The sequence below is a fragment of the Mustela nigripes genome, chromosome 4 (assembly GCF_022355385.1).
Source record: "Mustela nigripes isolate SB6536 chromosome 4, MUSNIG.SB6536, whole genome shotgun sequence".
In the NCBI taxonomy this organism is placed as follows: Eukaryota; Metazoa; Chordata; class Mammalia; order Carnivora; family Mustelidae; genus Mustela; species Mustela nigripes.
The window spans coordinates 95,553,855-95,560,703 of NC_081560.1; positions in this window are offsets into that span (position 1 = coordinate 95,553,855).

Here is a 6,849-nt window from a genome sequence, read left to right on the forward strand (position 1 = left end):
CTGTAATGCACCATGTAATTTCTGCCTGTCCTGCCAGTTGTAAAAGTGAAACACCTACGTGACCGAGAGCTGGGGAAATCATCTGTGCCCATGAGCTGTGCCTTGAAATGTGTGAGGATTTGGGATTGCTGGATGATGATCTCAAGGCAACTAAAGGGCCTGAGTCAAAAAATAGCTTAGCACAATGATGCTTGCAGGAAAACAAACAAACAAACCAACAAACAAAAAAATTCTCTTCGGTGATGTGACTCATTTGAATCCCTGAGATGTTTTTCCTTACTTAATTTCAATTTGCAGCTCACAACCAATTTCAAAGCCCAGGGATCTCTGTTTCTTTGCATTTTTCTTTTTCTTTTTAAAGATTTTATTTATTTATTTGAGAGAGAGAGAGCGAGTAAGAGAGAGCATGAGAGAGTAGAAGGCCAGAGGGAGATGTAGCTTTGCTGCGTGGCTGGGAGCCCGATGTGGAACCGGATCCTGGGGCTCATGACCAGAGCTGAAGGCAGTTGCTAAACTGACTGAGCCACTCAGGTGCCCTCTTTGCACAGTTCCTAAGTCCTAAAGCTCACTCTGAAATAGATGCCACGATCCCCAATGCAAACGTGAGCAGATGGACACTCGAGCAATTAACTGTGATTTCCCTCGGGAACCCTGTCTAGTGACCGAACTGGGACTCCGATTCTGGTTTACTGAGACCTCAGGCCACCGGTCTGTCCTGTACAGACTCCACATTTTGTCTTCAAACCCAGGGAACGTTCACATTCGTGTCTTATGTTGAAGGCACGGTTTAGAATATTTTACCACCGGACAAGCCTTTATTTCAGCATTTGTCTGAGAGCATGGATTGTGTCTTTTTCCAAGGCCCAGCTGAGCTAGCTGACAATGGACCCGGTGAGGTGCTGTGGGGGAACACACTCGAATTTCACTTAACTTGGCTGCTTTTAAGACACCACCATTTACCTGCAGGGAACATAAACACGCGCTCAGCGGAGGCTTCACAGTCAGTCACTTCCCTGTATCATCCCAAGCCTCCCCCTGACTGTCCTGCATCCACAACTTAATGGCTCAGAAAAACCCAACCAACTCCGAAAGTGTCACATAGCCCTGGTTGCACCCAGCACGGTCAGTTGAGACAGCAAAAGATTGGATTTTCTTTCTGGTTTGAGTTCTTGGTGATATTTTTGTTAAGTGCTAATCATGCTTCAAGGCCAAACTCAAAAGTCTTCTCTGTTTCGATGTCCTCCTTGATCCCTCATGGCAGAATTGATTGATCCCTCTGTGTTTCTATAGCTCTTTGTTTATATCTCTGTAACAAAAGCTTCAAAGGGAATCCCAAGCCTTTGAGTCAAAGCGGCTGATGGGACTGTGGGAAGGCGGATGGATGGGAGAGGGGGGCTTAGGAGAGAGAGCCTTTGTGGGGAAAGATGGGCTTACTGCCACCCCACCTTCTCACTCCTTTTCATGCAGCAGGTGGAGTAAGGGGGGGTAGCAGCAAATTAGAGAAAATATGGCAGAATACAATTTGGTATGCACCAGGTAAGCAGTCCCTGTCCCTGGGAGAGTTTCACAGCTTCCTGTTACGTGGAGATGCAGGTGCTTAAGCCAAACTGGGGGAGAAAGAGAGCTGGCAAGCTTCCAGAGGGATGGGAGTGCGGTGTGGCCCCTGCAAGGCACCTGCTTGTGGGCACAGAAGGCTCCCAGCTTAGCAGCGTAAGGCTCCAGGCAAGGGCAAGGTTAAAGCCACTCACGTGTCCTGGGAACCTGTGAGGTCTTATAGGAACCTGCGATGCAAAGACAGGAGATATTCGCTTCCCACCTCAAGGGTCCTTGTCCTGTCTCCATTCCAAGGTGAGGAACCGGTGCTGCTCACTCTCCTGGCATCCACCCTTGGAGAGCGAGTTCACTGCCTTTTATGAGAGTGTAAACAGGGAGTGTCTGTTCTTTCGTTCCCAGTGTTAGCGGTAGAGCTACAATTCTAGCTGAGTGGTCCTTTATTCTCTGAGCCCCTATTTGATCATTTATAAAGATGGGAGAACACTTCACATCAGCTGTATTTTGTGAGTATGTGCATGTGTGTTGAAAACTCTACAGTCTTGGAAAATTTCAAGCATGCATTACTGCGTTGTGAATTCGAGTCACTAGGCTGTATGTTCAATCCCCAGAGCTGACTTCTCAAAACTGGAGCCTTGTACCCTTTGAGCAGCAGATGCTCCCTGAGCCCCAACAATCACCATTCTACTCTGTTTTCCTAAGCTGGACTTTTTTCGATTCCCACTTATAAATGCTACCACTCAGTATTTGTCTTTTTCTGTATCTAGTTTAGTCCATTTGCCACAATAAACCATTTTTGCTTCAGATCTCCAAATTTTATACTTTTTCCAGGTATGGCCAAAGCCTCCTCAGAGATAACCACACCCGGAAATGGCTCTTTTCTTTCCCCATGTACACCTTGCTTCCTTATGCCATAAACTATGCAAACAACACCACATGTAACATTTGACAAGTTGCTTCTATGAATATCGTGTTCTGAGATTTTTTCACATTCATATGTATAAAGCGGGCTCATTCATTTTCATTTAGGTGTGATTCTCCACTGTTATGAATAGAACATGAATACTAATACTAATGGTCAATTTGCACTTCCCATATTTTTATGTTTATATATAGTACTGCATGAACAACTTCATATGTTTTGACTTTATAGAATATTTAAAATGAAATGAGGAGGTAAAGATTATGCTTCTTTTCATTTCCCCAGGTGTAGTAAATCCGCTCTTCAGAAATGTCTGTGTAGTTTCAGCTCAGACACATTAGTTGTGATCAGGCACTTTCACCAAAAAGAAGTTGAACAAAATGAAAACCAGTGACTCTCCCAGACCTGTGAGAGAACAGGGGTTGCAGGACAAATGGACACGCTACTGTCTGGAGGGACAGGCGAGTATGGGCTGTACAGCCAGGAACAGCTCCCCTGGAGCACATATGCTGGAGCTGTAGACTGAGCAAAATACTTCAGTGGCCATTTTGCTGAGTAGCTGGAGGAGGTGTATGGACTAGCATGAAAGACAGAAACTGCTGGGGTCCCCACACGTTCATGGGTTCCCCTCTGGCAACCTTCAAAGTCCTCACAAAATAACACACACAAAAAATTCCCTGTTGTCTCTGGCAGAGGAAAAGGAAAAGCAGCCATCGCAAAACAAGTCCAGAGGATTCCCTATAGCAAAGACTTGTGAGGAGCCTGATCCTTACAACTCCAGACCCAACTCCAGACACTGATGCATTCCCATCTTTCCTAAGTAGGAGAAGAAACACCCACTCCTGATACTCACTCCTGAAGGTGATTATTTAGCCATAAGATGATAGAATCCTTCCTGTCCCCCCACACTACCACCACTCCACCAGCCAACAAGAGTAATGGCACATTTACAGAAGAAAATTCTGCAGTGGGAAGCCTGATCTGAACAGGAGCTCTTAGGGAAATGCAAAAGCCCCTCAGGAAGCAAACCTAGGACACTGAAGGGCTTCACAGCCTCTGGTACATACAGCCACAGGGAAATTAAAACACAGCTCGAGGGTGGACACCTTGGAGCCCTAATACGCAGTTAATGGGGAGGGAAATTTGTTGTGCTATTGTTGAAGCAGCCCAGAAGCTTCTCAAAGGCTCTGAATTTGCAGCGATTCCACTTCTAGGTGTATGCACATGAGCAGTGAGCACATATGTCCATGGAAATTTGTACAAGTGTGTTCACAACAGCACTGTTTAAAATAGCTCCAAACAAGGAAGCAACCCAGAGGCCCCTCAAGTAGCAGACATGAAATGTGCCAATCTGTACAGTGGAGTGTTTCCAGCCATACTTCCAGAAGAAGGAAGGATGGTTTCCAGAGGAAGGAAGTTCTTGACACCTGCTACAGCATTGACAGACTTCAGGGGCACTGTGATAATGGGAACAAAGCCCATCATGGAAGACCACAAACTGTATGATTCCACTCCACAAAATGTCCAGAATGGGCAAGTTTCTAGAGACAGACAGCAGACCATGGTTGCCTGGGCTTATGGCGATGTTGTGGTGACCTTATGGGGGACAGGGGAATCTAAAGCACATATGGTTCCCTTTTTGTGCTGACGAAATGTCAACTTGAGAGGTTCATGTAGCTCTGAATGTACTAAAAAACAACTTGCTTTTTCTTTTTAAAGATTTTATTTATTTATTTGACAGAGAGATACAGTGAAAGAGGGAAAACAAGCAGGGGGAGAGGGAGAGGGAGAAGCAGGCTTCCCGCTGAGCAGGGAGCACCATGTGGGGCTTGATCCCAGGACCCTGGGGTCATGACCTGAGCTGAAGGCAGACACTTAACCTACTGAGCCAACCAGGCGCCCCAAATAAATAAATCTTTAAAAAAGTTCAGTCCCATGGGAGACAGAACGATTATAAATGTGCATGCACTTAACAACAGAGCCTCTGAATACAATGCACAAAGCAACGATTTCCAAGAGAGCACCCCAGTTGTTAGTGAGAGTTGGACGCCTTGATGTCCCACTCTCATTCATGTGTGGAATAAGCAGGCAGAAGGCCAACAAAACACAGAGGACTTGAAACACTCTATTAACAGCCTAACCCACATTATCTGTCAAATATTCTACCTAATGGTGGTGGGACACACATTCTTCTCAAGTGCATTCCATGCTGTTGTTTTTATTTTAAGAAAAAAAAGAAAAACTAATTTTAACTCTACATGACACTCAGCTAAATATAAAGTCTTACTGAAGGAGGCCTCATGTTCTCGGCAAAATCATGCCCACTGACCGTTGGCCTTAGGATTTCAAGAAGGACACCTGCAAGTCCTTGTATTTGCATGTTTCATGACCATGCAGAAATGGACTCTTGGCTTCCCCATCGGATGCAGTTCAATGAGCCAACCATCCAGCTGATCACTCTTTGGTCAAGGAATTACCTGCACCAACATTCCACTCCCGTATCTCCTGGCATTTTCTACAATGGAGCAGCATATGTTAGGCCATGAAACAAGTGTCAATACATTTTTAAAAGATTCATATCATGTAACATAGGCTTTTTAGTCACACTGGGATGGAATAGAAAATCAACAGCTGAAGAAAGTTTGGGAAAACATAATGAGGGGATATGAAACGTTTTGTTACTAAATAACGGATGAGTTTTAATCTTTTTTGTGAAATGACTACTCAAAATTTGCCCTTATGAAAATATGGGTTTCTTTGTGGCTTCTTATCACAGAATTGGAGAAGCTTCTTATATCTTTTGGGTGTGTCTCTTATCGGAGAGATGATTAGCAAGCATTTCGTCTCAGGTCTGTGGCTCGACTTTTCCTTCTTCATCAAGGGCTTTGAAGTGTAAAAGACTTTGGGTTTGATGAGGTTTAAGTTATCAAATTATTCTCTTATGAATCAGGTTTCATGATGATGAATCTCAGAACACTTTGCCCTTCCCATTATCATGAAGATTTTCCCATATTCTGCTCTTGGAGAAGTTTTATAGTTTTATCACCTAAGTATAAATCAATTTAGTTTTCAACTTTTGTATGGTGGTATAGAGTGAAACAAAGATATAAGAGTTCTCTGCTTTGTTTTATTTTGGAGGATTTTTTTTTTAAATATAATTTTTTATTTTTTATAAACATATATTTTTATCCCCAGGGGTACAGGTCTGTGAATCGCCAGGTTTACACACTTCACAGCACTCACCAAAACACATACCCTCCCCAATGTCCATAATACCACCCCCTTCTCCAAAACCCCCTCCCCCCAGCAACCCTCAGTTTGTTTTGTGAGATTAAGAGTCACTTATGGTTTGTCTCCCTCCCAATCCCATCTTCTTTCATTTATTCTTCTCGTACCCACTTAAGCCCCCATGTTGCATCACCACTTCCTCATATCAGGGAGATCATATGATAGTTGTCTTTCTCCGCTTGACTTATTTCGCTAAGCATGATACGCTCTAGTTCCATCCATGTTGTCGCAAATGGCAAGATTTCATTTCTTTTGATGGCTGCATAGTATTCCATTGTGTATATATACCACATCTTCTTGATCCATTCATCTGTTGGTGGACATCTAGGTTCTTTCCATAGTTTGGCTATTGTGGACATTGCTGCTATAAACATTCGAGTACACGTGCCCCTTTGGATAACTACGTTTGTATCTTTAGGGTAAATACCCAATAGTGCAATTGCTGGGTCATAGGGCAGTTCTATTTTCAACATTTTGAGGAACCTCCATGCTGTTTTCCAGAGAGGTTGCACCAGCTTGCATTCCCACCAACAGTGTAGGAGGGTTCCCCTTTCTCCGCATCCTTGCCAGCATCTGTCATTTCCTGACTTGTTGATTTTAGCCATTCTGACTGGTGTGAGGTGATATTGCATCGTGGTTTTGATTTGTATTTCCCTGATGCCGAGTGATATGGAGCACTTTTTCATGTGTCTGTTGGCCATCTGGATGTCTTCTTTGCAGAAATGTCTGTTCATGTCCTCTGCCCATTTCTTGATTGGGTTATTTGTTCTTTGGGTGTTGAGTTTGCTAAGTTCTTTATAGATTCTGGACACTAGTCCTTTATCTGATATGTCGTTTGCAAATATCTTCTCCCATTCTGTCAGTTGTCTTTTGATTTTGTTAACTGTTTCCTTTGCTGTGCAAAAGCTTTTGATCTTGATGAAATCCCAATCGTTCATTTTTGCCCTTGCTTCCCTTGCCTTTTGCGTTGTTCCTAGGAAGATGTTGCTGCAGCTGAGGTCGAAGAGGTTGCTGCCTGTGTTCTCCTCAAGGATTTTGATGGATTCCTTTCGCACATTGAGGTCCTTCATCCATTTTGAGTCTATTTT